Source organism: Peromyscus californicus, unplaced genomic scaffold (assembly GCF_007827085.1).
Source record: "Peromyscus californicus insignis strain IS unplaced genomic scaffold, ASM782708v3 Scaffold_12__1_contigs__length_115047231, whole genome shotgun sequence".
Lineage (NCBI taxonomy): Eukaryota > Metazoa > Chordata > Mammalia > Rodentia > Cricetidae > Peromyscus > Peromyscus californicus.
This window is the reverse complement of record NW_026294413.1, coordinates 12,872,376-12,887,756: the sequence shown is the minus strand read 5'-3', so window position 1 is coordinate 12,887,756 and position 15,381 is coordinate 12,872,376. Positions and strand designations below refer to the sequence as shown.

General features: G+C 35.4%; 1 non-coding gene across 1 annotated transcript; it reads right to left on the bottom strand.

Annotated features, from left to right (window-relative positions):
* Nucleotides 1-14,895: 14,895 nt before the first annotated feature.
* LOC128108139 (U6 spliceosomal RNA) lies at nucleotides 14,896-14,997 on the bottom strand. Its single transcript, XR_008217346.1, has one exon. It is a non-coding gene; the product is annotated as a U6 spliceosomal RNA (small nuclear RNA).
* Nucleotides 14,998-15,381: the final 384 nt, after the last annotated feature.

The window sequence follows — 15,381 nt, the reverse complement described above, 5'->3', positions numbered from 1 at the left end:
CAACCCCACATCTGACAGAGGACTGATATCCAGAATATATAAGGAACTCAAGAAATTAGACATCAAAATGCCCAACAGTCCAATTAAGAAATGGGCTATAGAACTAAACAGAGAATTCTCAACAGAGGAAACTCAAATGGCCGAAAGACATTTAAGGAATTGCTCATCATCCCTAATCATCAGGGAAATGCAAATCAAAACAACTCTGAGATACCACCTTACGCCTGTCAGAATGGCTAAGATCAAAAACACTGAAGACACCTTATGCTGGAGAGGATGTGGAGCTAGGGGAACTCTCCTCCACTGCTGGTGGGAATGCAAGCTTGTACAACCACTTTGGAAATCAATATGGCGCTTTCTTAGAAAATTGGGAATCAATCTCCCCCAAGATCCAGCTATACCACTCTTGGGCATATACCCAAGAAATGCTCAACCACACCATAAGAGCACTTGTTCAGCTATGTTCATATCAGCATTGTTTGTAATAGCCAGAACATGGAAACAACCCAGATGCCCTTCAACTGAAGAATGGATAAACAAAATGTGGTACATATACACAATGGAATACTACTCAGCAGAAAAAAACAATGGCATCATGAGGTTTGCAGACAAATGGATGGATCTAGAAAAAATCATCCTGAGTGAGGTAACCCAGACTCAGAAAGACAAACATGGTATGTACTCACTCATAGCAGGATACTAGACATGAAACAAGGATGAATTTTCTTAAGTTTTTGTTTCAAGTCTCAGAAACCAGCAGGGAAACGGGGGTAGGGGGAGCAGTGAAGGCTCCATGTTTCAATGAAAAGTTCAATCTCCCTGAAAATACTGTTTAACCTAGTTGGCATCATTCCTCAGACAATGGAGTTAACAAAAAACAACAAACAAAAAAACCCCTATTCCACATTGCATCATAAATAATCACTACGGGTTTAGACATCTGGAAAAGACATAAAGGTCCCCCCTGAATCTAAATGTGTCTGAGCAGTCAGTGTTGTAATGTGGCTACAACTTCACTCTTGTATTATTCTATCTTATATGCAAGCTACATTTCTAGGTTAACAGTTCTACCAAATATGGATATGAAAATTTATTTTTAATAAGACAATGTTGCAAATTATGGCCAGCAACATCTTTTCACCTAATACTTCAAGCATAAAAAATGAGAATCTTTACAAAAATATACAGAGACAGCACATATTGGTAGCTGCCCATAACATTAAACAAACTGGACTCGAGCCAGACAGGAGAATGGCGGGAGTCTGGGCCAGAGGCACTAATGGGCTCGGCAAATTGCTGCGGCTCACATCCACTTACACACTCTCAGGGAGGAGAAGATTTATAAGAGATAGTCCCTAGACACTATGCTACAGTTAGGTTGAAAGAATAAGTATTTGCATTTCATAAAACAGCATATATATACTATATATATATACACACATATACATACATACACACACACACACACACACACACACACATATATGTATATGGTGGCTGAATGGGTGTATTGTTAGTGTACTCATCACAAAATAATAAAAATTTAAAATGTTATATATTTTAAATACTTTAAGCTGATCATTGCCTAGTACATAATACTTAAATAAACAAAATGATTACTCTGTACTTACATGTGTATACAAATGTTTTACTTTAATCAACCAATAAAATTAATGAAAACATATGGCATTCTCTATCAAAAAACAATGAAATTTTGTATTATACTTTGAGGTGCTTATGACTATCAACTTACTCCTGAAAGGTGCATGGTGTCTTAGTCCTCCATCTTTCCTTGACTCTTCCCATCTTTCCTCCAACCTTATAAACCAGGCTAACGTAATGCAGGGACATTTGCAACCATGATGATTCCATGTGACCCCAAATGGCACTGTTCACTCAGTGTCAGAACCAAAAGCAAGCTATGTCTCAAGTGGTGTAATCTAAGTAAAGGTGTTTTCTTCAGCGTTTTTGACCTAGTAACACCACTCTCTTTTAAAGTTTGCCCCACTATTTGATATTACAAATGTGCACTGTCTCACAGAGATACATTTTCTCAGTGGATTATTTTCTGTTGAATTTTAACCTTTACACAAGCACTGAAATCGGGGACATAGTTATTGTCTCTAGTTGCACTGTTTGTGTTCTACACAAGAAAGTAAAATGAACCCATGAATGAATCTAAACTATTTTGCTTCTTGGTCTTAATTATTCGTACAAATAAATGGCTAATGCATTTATTTAGACAAATACATTCTAAATGAGAAATGTATTGGATTTGTCTTTAAGTAGACTGATTTCCATGCTGCAATAACATTTCTTAGAAAATTCCTTACATAGAACTCCACTGATTTCTGAAATATTTTCAGTTACTGATTTAATATCACTTCCTGCCCTGTGTCCCTGTCTGGGTTATTAGTTATGTAAATTGGATTTTCAGAACCTTTGCCAAGAAATAAAGCCAACTTTCCCAACTCCCTCTGGTTCTTATGGAACTACAGAATTTATGATATTCTCATATATTTTTGAATAATGTCCTGAGACATGCATTCTGTTTAAGTGACTGCTTTTAGTACTTTCTTGTATTTGAAGTATTGGTAGCAACATTTACCCTTGCAAGTGCTTTATCTTAAGAAATTCAGGTATCAGAAATATTTACTAAAAGTCAGTGGCTTCTTTGCCTTTTGACTCTTTTCTACAAAATCTGCATTTGAACAAAAATAGGAGGTTTCTCCTTAGCCAACTAAATCATAAATGATCTCAACTGAATGGAGTTTACTCTGTAATTGAAGTTTCTTGTTTCATTTTGAACAGCAGAATTGAAATTAATAAAGTCAAACTCTCTGTTAAAGGATAAATGGAGCCTACTCAGAAATGTTTCAAAATGCCACATAACTGTTTTATGAATCAAGCAAAATGAGCTGATGTCAGGATCTGAAATAATTAATGTTGCTCATTGGGACTGGAATATTAATGGGAGAGTTCAGAACATTTCAAAGCACAAAAAAGTATTTATCATGAAGTTCTAACTGCAAGTACAGTTTATAGGTGAATGTTGTTTCTGTTACACTGACAGAATAATAAAATGTGTGAAGAATTCGCTTTTGCAAGTCAAATTTACAATGAAGACATTTAAAAGAATAAGTCTAAGCCAAAAATGACTAAAGAAACTGTTTTAATGCTTATGTAGATAAACTGCATAATCAAAATCATCAATTCAGTAATTTTAAGCTCCTAAGTTCCAATGAATAAAATATAACAAAGCCACTAGAGACAAAACACTATTGGCTGTGTTTGCAATATGTAGTTTGCTTGAGTAAACTGTGTAAATTACCAAAAGATATTGAAGCACACCAAATATTTAATGGCTGTGGCAGAAACTAGTAATTGTATTTTAATAATTAGGACAGTTCACTATTCACTAGATAGAGAATACAAAGAAAAGTCAAATTATATATATATATATATATATATATATATATATATATATATATATATATATATATGGAAGAGATTAATTTTTAATATGGGAAGAAGTAGGACAAAATTTTAGAAAAAAAGAGGGAAAAAATCTAAGACAAATTACCTCAATGAAAAATGGGGCACAGTTTACAATCTCAATTGTTAAGTAATTAGCTACTGGTTTGCAAGTGACCTTGTAGAAAGAGAGGAGGAGCAATAGAAGTTTTTGCAGCAAGATAAAAATGTGTTAAATGCTACCAAATCTTGACGTCAAGTCTCTACAACTAGATTTTATGTTATCCTAATTTGACAAAGTGATAATAGACTGTAGTGAAAGGGAACCAAATTACATCAGCTCTGAATACAAAATCTCATTTGAAGACTCAACTACTCTCATGTTTAGCTAGAGTATTATATTTTAATGAGAACCAGACACTCCGATGGCAATCAGCAAGTCTAGACACTATTTCAATATTGTGTGACCAGATGAGAACTTTAATTCTTATTCTCCTTCTCTGAAAATTAATATTCAACATTCTGGAGGTAATAGACCTCTGTGAATCTTCTATCCCTGCTCTGAAGGAAAAATACAATATTGCTACCTCTCCTTTCCATATTCTTACACATATGTATGATAAAGCTGGTATATTTGAAATAATGGAATTCACTTAGCCATCTCTACAACAATATCCAGTTTCCAGAAGTCAGCTAAAGGTTCCTAACTGTTACCCGAAAGTTTTAATTTTAATGCTAACTTAAATTTCCAGTTGTGTCTTTTACCCACACAACCATTCGATTAAACAATAATGGACATAAAATAATATGCAATCATGCTTGTAATATAAAATTGTATGTGGTTATTTTATATATGTAAATGTCAATGTCTGAAATGATTTTTCACTGATGTCTGTTTTTAGAAGTTGATAAAGCCTTCAACAGACACTCTATGATATGTACTTCTTTGACCTTGATTCTAACATGGGTATTGTAATAGTGGGCTTCAAAACAAGTCATACATTACCATTGATGTTAATGAAATTCATCATTAATTCCCATTCTTGATTTCAGGTAATTCTCCATTTTTAACCTAATGTGAGATAAAGTATATTTAAACTCTCATTGTCATGAAAATTGCATTCTTCATTAGTTAATGCCTACAATGACTTAATGTATTAGTGGAGACTGTCAAACATGGAACGTTCATTTAAAACATCATAAAATGGACAATCATCCCTCATCTGTAAACTGTTCCAAGCTTTTCAAAACATATTTTGAGGGTGCATTCTGAGACATTAATATTTGCTCCTTTGGTAGTCTGGGAATGAAAACTTAAAATTATGTCCCATAATTTATTCGACACATTTAATTTGTTTTTTTTAGATTTTAATATATAAATCACTTTTCTCTTTGCATTCCTCCTGTCAAGAACTATGTATCCTCCTCCCCTTGTCCTCTTTCAAATTCATTGCCTCTTTTAAAAATAATTGTAGTTGTATACATATATATATTTGTTATACATATAAAATTATAACCTGCATAGTGCATATAATGTAACTTGTATGTACATTTTCAGGGCTGACCATTTGGTAATGAATAACCAGTTCGTATGCTCTTTCCCACAAACGACTATTTCTCCAGCTTTCAGCATGCAATACATAAGATGAATGAATGAATGAATGAATGAATGAATGAGTAGGGTAACCTAAAAATGCATCTGTGTATATGGAAATATAAGATTATAAGAGTTTTCAAAAGCAAGTGCTAAGGTATTCACTGACCATGCAATGGCCTTTGAATTAAGACTACATCAAGGAAGAAAGTTTCTTGATAATGCAAGTCTTTTTTTTTTCATTTTTCTTTATTAAGAAATTTTCTACTCACTCTACATACACCCACAGATTCCCCCTCCTCCCTCTTCCCACTCTCCATCCCTCCCTCCCTAGCCACCCCACATCCCCACATCCCCCAAATCAAGGTCATCCATGGGGAGTCAGCAGAGTCCAGCACAGTGAGCCTAGGCAGGTCCAAGCCCCTCCCCACTGCACCAAGGCTGTGCAAGGCTTCACACCACAGTCATCCAGCTCTCAAAAGCCTACCCATATACCAGGGACGGATCCTGATCCCCCTGATAATGCAAATCTTTTAACATTTTAATATTTGTAGGATCTACCAATGTGATAAGCTCCCACACAAAATTCCAGTAACTTTATACTGATTTGGAGAGCAAATTCTCAGGCATTAAACAAAAATAACTTCCAGAATTAAAAATAAACTTGTTAGAGCAAACATATTCTTGCTTACTTTGCTGGCATAACTATTTCCTGTTCTTTGTTGTGGGTTATTTGAACATGTTGAGGGACACAGGGTTGAAAATGGTAGGGAATTATTTGTCTCGATATTCTGACAATTTTGTAGACAAATTTCTAAACAGTCTTATTAAATAAACACAAAGTCAAATACAGAGATGCAAGCCATAGAGATCAGAGCAATAGCCGCCAACTAACCTTAGCTTACCCCTCGCTGTAGCTTCCTGATAGAGCTTCTTCCTGTCTAACCTGTGCATTTATTGCCTTCTTGTTCTGCCTTCTCATTGGCTCAAAGCCCAGCCACATTACTTCCTCATCACTGCCTGTCTATACAGATCTCCAGGTCTCTATGGTTGGTAATGTGATTAAAGGCATGTGTCACCACGCTTGGCTGTGTCCTTGAACACACAGAGACTCTACCTGCCATGTGATCGGATTAAGGGCGTATGCTACAACCTCCTGAATTTTGTTTATGGCTAACAATGACCTCTGATCGCCAGGCAAACATTATTTATTAACAAACAAATAAAATATCATCACACAATTTGTTCTATGACTATGATCATGCTGAACATTGTGTTTTAGACTTTGTGTCATACTTACAAAGAATATGAATTTGAAATAATCTTCATTTCTGTTCCACCCAAATGACTGAGTTGATGGTAAGTACATAATAATCTCGCATCTCACAGTGAGGGGAAAATTTCCAGCTCTAGTTCCAAGGATAATTCTTGTGGGTGAACTTCCCAATGTGAAGTAACCTGAAGAGGCATAGTCAACCATAATTTTAAACTTTTTTTAAGGACCACCATAAAATTATATGATCATTGTCTTTGGATACATTTTAGTTTCTCTAATTTCTTTGTAATTGCAAACATTCAAAACAATCACTTGAATAGAAGAACTATACCAGAAGACAAAGACAACACATTATTGTAAGCTCTAACAATTTTTAGGTAGATATTTAATAAGCCATCTTTCCTTTTCCATTATTCTCTCACTATCATTTGGTAAATCTCTTTTGTGATTAGTAGCAAGAGCTTATCCCTATCTTCCAAGCCTCCATAACAACGGAAATTCATTTCCTTTCGTGCTAGCTAATATTGCCTCTCTTAGTCTTCTCTGACTTTAGAGAACAATGGTTACTATTTGAGGAGAAGGAAAAATAATACTTTAAAATTCTAGAAATATTGTAAGAGTTGTCTGTGTCTGTTCTTAAGGGGCAACCCCTGCTTAAAATTTGTTTGTCATTTTACCTGAAGAGCTTAATACTAGTGAGGTTAAGTGATAGATGGATGAGACCTTTGCATATTTATAACACACTGATTGGAACTAATTATGGAAGCACATAAATGTGGGATTTATTTTCAAGAGAGCTGGAATCAAATTTATAACAAAATTTACATTCAGTTAAATATACAAGGAATCTTACTCCATTTTTAACTTTATTTTCAACCAAATGCTAAGAAGCAGTTTGAATTTCAAATTCATCTTTGATGTTTAACTGATATAAGAAATTGGGAAAGTAAATTAATTTTTCTAACCAGTAAGCTTCACAGAAAAATTAATGTTTACCTCAGAGCTTTGACATTTACACAATAAGAAGTTTCCATGCCTTCTATTTTACAAGAGACTAATACAAGCTAGAGTTCGTTTTAACAAATGTGCTAGCTTCTTTGCTTTTTTAGTTACTCTGAATGTTTGCACTTTCTTATCCATTTGGAATTACATTTCTTCTTAGGATTATTTCTAGTGAAATGTGAGCAGAACTGATTTGCTTCCTTTATGGTATATGCCTAAAGTTTCAAAAGATAGTGTGCAATGCTGTTTGTTTGGGTCTCCCTTACTCTAGAGATACCATTTCTAATACCAGCATGGGTTTTGACAGACAAGCGGGTGGGGCAGGATTGAGATGAATGGTCATAACTTCAGGTGAAGTATGGGCGGGGATGGGTCGTCAGTCCAGGTGACTCAGTATCTCCTCTCGGTGTCAGTTGTGTAGATACATACAACCTTTAGGCAAAGGTGCTCATTTAGGAGATAACAGTAAACTCCGAAACACTACATTTTCCTGGCATTGCTGGCCCTTGGCAAGGACATTTTCAGAACCTTTTTTTTGATGCCTCACCCCTAATTGTTGAGTTTCACCCACCACCTGTTTTCATCTTTGCCAAAGCAGTGCTGGGGTTACAAATTTGCACCACCATATCCTGAAGTTGCTATGAATTCTGGAGGATGAACTAGGTCTTCAGGCTTCTGGAGCAACCAACACTGACTTGCTGAACCATTTTTCTCAGCCCAACTGTTTCATTTTGAGAAAAGTGATACTGAAGATCAGACTCCCAATGTGTAAATCACATGATAAGTTAACGGTAAAACCATAAACAAAGAAATAACCTTTGTGACTTTAAGCTACTTTCATGGAGCTGTTTTGTACAGCATTATAAGTTAACTTTGTCCTAACCCGTGATTAAATGTTGAAAAACTCAAATCTTGAATCCAAAATTTTGTGATTTTAGACAATATATCTCATGTCATGTCATGGTATTATTGTCATTAAAATTATGAATTAGCAATTTCTACTGAGTGATCAACATCAAAAGCAAGTTTGCATGTTAACATGATCACCTATATTTTACTTCCTAAATAAATTCATCAGACTTCCCTGATTTGCTTTTATCTGTCCCAGTTTTCAGCATTCCTTTTCTCCTGATCTCACGGGCCATGGAGAGGAAGAATTTTCCCAACTCTTAACATTCTTGCTGTGCAATTTTTCTTAAAACCACATTTACTCTCTCTTCACAAAAAATAGACCACATGGATGTTCACATTGGAACGGAGTTCCTTAAATGAACTGCACCTCATCCACCTCGGCCCTTCTGCATCATCTTGAGTTCCATTCCCATTCAGCTGTTAAATATTCATCTCCCCGCCCCCACCTCATTTGAGTGCATCCTGACTCTTTAACATGTGTGACATTCTCAACATTTTACTAGGTTTACAATACGAGGCATAAATTATTTTCCTTTGGGTGAGACTTAAATTCTATTAGGCAGCTGTTGATTGTCCTCAAGATACAAGTACCTCTTTCCACCCATCAGGTTATCTTGTCATTCTGGTCACTGTTTTGTTCAGTAGTTTTACAGCTAGATAAGAGTATTCATTGCCTTTCTGTGGTGATATTTTGTTTGTGTTCTAACAAATAAAGCTTGCCTAGAGATCAGAGTGTGGAGCAAGCCACTAGAGGCCAGTCAGTGGTGGCACACACCTTTAATCCCAGCACTAGGGATGCCATGCCTTTGATCCTAGTACTTGGGAGGCACATGCTTTTAATCCTAGCACTTGGGAGGAGGAAACAGGAAATGATACTGCTGGGCAGAAAGAGGAAGTGTTAAGGTGGGGTGGAGAAAGGAGCTCACCCCTTTCAGTCTGAGGATTCCTAAAGATAAGAAGTCTTTCTAATGGCTGGCTGGTCTGCTTCTCTGATCTTTCAGCTTTCATCCTGATATCTGACTCCAGGATTTTATTAAGGTCTATTAGAATGTGCAGTATACCTTTCTCCCTTTGGCAGCTTGCATAGTACCTTTGGATACTGTAAGAGCTATTCCTCATGGAGGAGGATTCTTGGTCAATTCCTGCTTCTTTTCTCTAAGATTTCTACCTAAAGTGTGTGGTGTCATCAGGAATAGGGTTTTACCTTCAAGTTCTGGAAAGCAGCCAAAGGCAAAAACAATAGGCTATAATATTTTGGGAGTATACACATATAAATATATATGTGTGAATATATACACATATACATATGCCTATGTGATTATATACATATATTTAAATATTACACATATTTTTAAAATTATTCCCTTTATTTTTAAAATTAAAATATATGTACATTTTCTTTCCCTACTTCAAACCTTCCCATATATCCCTTTTTTCTCTCTTTTAAATTTATGTCCTCTGTTTTTATTAATTGTTGTAACGTGTATATTTACATTAATATACACATTTATTTCTAAATATAACGTGTTTAGTATGTATAGTATAAGTCATATGTATGTTTTCAAGCTTATCATTTGTTGTTGGATAACCAATTGCTGAGTTTGTCCCTGTTTCTCTCACTCTCTGTTTTCTTTAGTTGCTTGTAGTTCTCTGTGTAAGGTTGAGGCACTACTGCCTTTTCAAACATCTTTAGTGTTAGTTATTCACTATCCCTACCTCTCCCTCTGTACTTCCTTCCCTCTATCTTTCTAGTTAAATACCTCCATATTTCTCCTTTCCCTTTTCATAGTACTGTGTCCTACTATTTCTCTCTCTAGACGTCCTAGCAATTTCATGTCCCCTTTCAATTTTCCTGGTTTCTTCAATTGCTGCAGGTAACTAAGGATTGGGAGACATGATCTACAATAGCAAGCAGCACATATGTCCTTCTGTGTCTGGGTTGCCTTACTCAGTATAATATTTTTGAGTTTTATCCATTTACCCACAAATTGCATGGTGGCATTTTTATTTATAGCAGATGAGAATTCTGTCTCCCCCTCTCTCCACCTCATCCTGCCTGTTGTTAAGTCTAAGTATACATGATTTTCTTAATAAATTCCACACTTAATAATTTCTCCTTCATAAACTCCACCTATGTTTTGTACTAACGTATATTCCTTTCCAAGGCATAAGCCAAGGTCTTGGCACCTAATCAGGAATTTTCTGAAACTGTTCAAGTTGAAACCTCGCAATATGGAATTCCTTCTCTTACTGATACTGACAACACTAGACATTGTATAATGTATATGCACCTCATTCTCATTTACGAAGTAAATAGATACTTTATAACCTTTTTGCTTTTGATTTACCATGCTAGAGAAGCTGAGTCATCAAATCTCTTCATTTAAAAACTGAAAAAAGCCCGGTGACGTGGCCCATGCCTTTAATCCCAGCACATGGGAGGCAGAGTCAGGTGGATCTCTGTGAGTTTGAGGCCAGCCTGGTCTACAGACTGAGATCCAGGACAGGCACCAAAACTACACAGAGAAACCCTGTCTTGAAAAAAAAAACTGAAAAAATTAACAATAGATTTAAGAATGTTGTTAAAGAGCCAGTTCATCCAAACTTCTTAAATTTAATTGCTAATTCCTCAATATGCAAACTCATTAACTTCTCTCTGCTCTACTCTACCTATGTAGTTCTTTTAGTTTATTAAGAGTGGAACACTTTTTTCCATCACCACACAAGTCTTGTACATCACTCACACACATAAAAGTTCCCTGAGTCTTAAAACATATCAGGCTCCTGAAGAAGAAAGAAGAGCAGTTATAATCCTCATGGGAAGTTAATAAATTGCACTTCTCCTTTTCACTGACAAAGACAATTAACTTTTACAGAAGAAAAAAAAAGTGACTAGGTTACATTCATTTGTAAAATGTAAAAAATTGTCCCAGGTTCTTCTTATACTTGGTCCATCCTCTTTATCTGTAGACACTGCTGCCATTTCTTAAAGTATAACTATGTCACATTCATTTTCACATAGTTATACTATGGATTTAATGCATATTTTTATGCAAATTTTTTATTTTATTTATAACATAATAGGATGTCATCTATTATTCATATGGGTTGTTGGTTAAATACTAGTTCAATACACCACTATTAGAAAATATTAATTTCAATACCTTAATGATGATTGTCTATTACCATAACATATAAGAATTAATTAATTCACAGTATTATGTTGCTTGTATTTAAAAATAGTTCAGTAATAAATGTATCTGGTGTACTAAACTTGAGTTCAAAATTCCTTTGTGTGTGGTTCATAATAAAATATATTGATCTACTTTCAGAAACAGTATCTTGGAGAGAACATAGATAAAATTATAACCTTGATTAACACCTGTATGTATTTTCACACTTCAAGCTTCATGTCGTGAATAACACTGGTGGGTACTCACAATAAACATGGCCTTAAAGAAAGTAGGTACACTAGAATGAAACTTTTGCTTCCTGGAAAGGCCAGGGAAGACGATGAAACTTCTGAAATGTGACTGAGGCTGAGGTTGTAAAGAAGCTGTTCTTGAAGCTCTGCACCTCGAGTCTGTGAGTTGTGGGCTCATTGCTCTCTATTCTGGCCATGATCTTTATTTCTAACGTTGTATCTTGGATTTATTTTCTTTCTCTTTAACTGCATGAAGCAAAATTTCTTTGCCGATATTGATGTTGCTCTGCATATATAAACCAAGGATTTTGTTCTCCAGTTTGGCTATAAAAGAATTCAACATGAAATCTGACTCTATGTTTCATTGAATTTGTATTTGTGGTGGATATTCTTGATGCACAACCATGAATTGTGGTTCGGTAATATGAAAGCAGAGACTAATAATTCTTAAAGTTTTCACAATTAATGGCACATTGTAATAGACTTTAAAACCATTTTGGATATTGACTATTAAAAGCAACTTACCACAGATTATACAAACAACTGTATTAGTTAGTCTCCTCAAATAAAATTAAAACAAAATTGAGTTGTCTAACTTTAATTCTCTTAGCGGCTTGAGGAGATGATCACAAGGAGTGATTTCAGGGACTACAGAGTTCTTCAGTTTTGGTGTCTCCAAGCCCTCTGAATTTAGTAATACCCTGACAAAAAGAAGCCAGAGGAAGCACAAACAGTTCACTTCGTGTCCACACACAAGAGTCTGCTATCATTTCTGCTGCTTCTGGATAAAAAGCTGATGAGACATCCTGGGTTTTATCTGGAAAATGGGCAGTGCAGTCCTGGCTGGAGACCTGCCTCTCAACTACTATCAATATTATTAATATAAGTTACACTGTTTATCAATTTCTTTTTAGGACAATGTGCTATTTTGGTTAAGTTTTGAACATTATAGAAAAGGTGTTTTTATCAAAAAAAATGAAAAATGTTCAATTTAGTCTCACCACAATTAAATTACTATTCTGGTTCCAGGTGAACTGAAATAATTATTGATATTCATCCAACTTTTGTGTGCATCTTAGTCTCATTCTTGAAAATTAAATGCAGAAATGAAATTCTCACTCTAAATGGTTTATTTTTCCTCTTGAAATAAATGACAGGAATTACTTCTCCTTTCAAAATTGTCTTTCCCAAGTGTTGCTGATGGCTTCGTTTTAAAATGCTTCACATTAGTAAGCACCGTCCAGACGTGGAAAGCCCATTTGGACTTGACATTAATTTTACACTCAGTGCATAACACTCGACCTTGTCATTGGGTCAGCACTAAATGCCATGAATCAAATGTAATTTTTCCTCTGCACTGCTGTTTGTTTTCCCGTTTGTATCTAAGGTACAGTTGCCCTCTGCCGTCATCTTCGCTACCTTTTTATTCCCTTTTATACCTGTAACTCCTCACCAATACTGGAGCTTATGTTTATTCAGATAAGATTCTTACAGAAAAAAATACTTTCGAGTTTCTTCTTTCCCTTGTTCCTTAATGAAGGGAAAAGGAAACAATAAAGCCTTTGGTAGACAAACTATTCAGTTTGTGCAGGCTGCTAAAGTGTCTTGGCAAGCTGTCAAGCGGAGGAATACGTGACAGCTTTTTCTTCTGTGAGCTCTGGATTTGAGTGCTGCTCCTCTTCTGTCTGCCTCAGATCAGTACTGTGTGACGAATTCTCCTTTTTGTTCGTGAAAATTCACACTTAATCAACATTTCTATTTTCCTTACACTATGACAATTCATTTTTTTTTCCAAAGGGAGGAATCAGCCCTCATCAAGGAAACTTTTCTTTGGAACAGGAGGACACTACAGAAAACCACAACCGATCAAAACACAGGGTCCTGGCACCCAGTCCCAGTGCATACACCCACAACACACTCTCTCTCCTAAGGACCAGGAGACATGGCGGGAGAGAGGACAGAAAGATAGTAAAAGGCAGAGGATCGGGGGGTTTGTTGTGAGATTCTGTCTCCTAATGACGTCAGAAGCTACACCCGGAAAGTCTCACCAATGTGACTGCCTAAAAATGATCAGAAAAAGATGTCATTAATAGGCTTGCCACAGGGAAAACCACACAAGCCCTCAGCCCTACAGAACGCACTGCAGACAACTAAGGAATTGTGAGAGCCGGAGAAATAGTCTTCCTCAGGGAAGAGCACAATTGGTTATCCAGAACCAAATGTCAGCCCGCGAAAGAAACATACTGCAACATTATACAGACTGAGCAATTCTATTCAGGAATATATTTATATACATAGACATGTATGAAACTGACAGCAGTTCATTTTTTTACAGGCATAAATTTGAAAGAGATCAAGGGATGGGGGTATAAGGGAGAATATGCTATAATATAAGTATATTATAATTTTAAAAGTAGCAAGACGCAAAAAAAAAATAAAAAAGTTGCTGGCATGTTAAAATAATTGTTTTTAAAAGAATCTATTTTTATATATTACAGATAAGTCATTTGAAGATTATCACATAAAAATGTGAAATTGAGCCGGGCGGTGGTGGCGCACGCCTTTAATCCCAGCACTCGGGAGGCAGAGCCAGGCGGATCTCTGTGAGTTCGAGGCCAGCCTGGTCTACAGAGTGAGATCCAGGAAAGGCGCAAAGCTACACAGAGAAACCCTGTCTCGAAAAACCAAAAACAAAACAAAACAAAAAAAATGTGAAATTGAAATGACTATGCATACCATCATTTTCTCAATGTTAATGCCATCCCATTTTCTATCGTCATAGAAAGCTATATTTAAACAAAATTATTAAAAGTCAAAATTTCAAAGAATAGAAAAAGTATTGTCATTGGCACTCCGGTTACTGTGGCTCTTTAAGTGCGATGACTCTCAGTTTCCTGGTTCTGACTTACTGACGTCCTCTTATGAGACTGTTAGGAAATTTGCGATTACGTGGTTAATACTGATAATGCAGCATTTGAATGTGGTTTCATATTATTTAATATATTCATTTGAGATATTTAACCACTCCCATTTAAAAGTCCCCCTTCTTTTATAAATTGTAGAACATCATAAACATTTTAATCTGTATTGCTTTTGAATGTTTAATTTTTTCCTTTTATTGAAAAATAGATTTTTTTCTCACATAATACATCCTGATTGTGGTTTCAATTCCCCCTGCTCCTCCCAGTTTCTTCCCATGTTCCCTCCTATGTGAAAAAAATGGACTGCTTCACAAAAATACATGTTATCCTTTACAAGGACCGTGCTAATCTTCTCTGTATCATTCCAATTTCACTACATGTGCAGACAAAGCAAGAATGAATGCTACAGTTTTTTAAGTTTTTTTTTTTTTTAGTAGAATCATTCTATTATTTTCTGTAGGAACTACCCATACATTTTCTATTCAAAAGAAGCAACATGGTCACTTCTCCTAAAGTCAAATGTCCAAAAACTTAGTTGTCTCTTCCCTTTATTCCATATTTTTTTATGTTTTAATATTACAAATTCCAATATTTCTGGATTTGCTGCTGCTTTATACTGTTAATAGTGGTTTATATTAATATTTTCTCACTTTTTAAAATTCTGATGCTTTGAATTTCTTTGCTTTTGATTGACCTCATCTGGGATATTTTCCTTGTAAAAAAGGTTTGTGTCTTGAAATTCATATGGTTATTCCTTTGAGGGGCTGTTAACAACTTT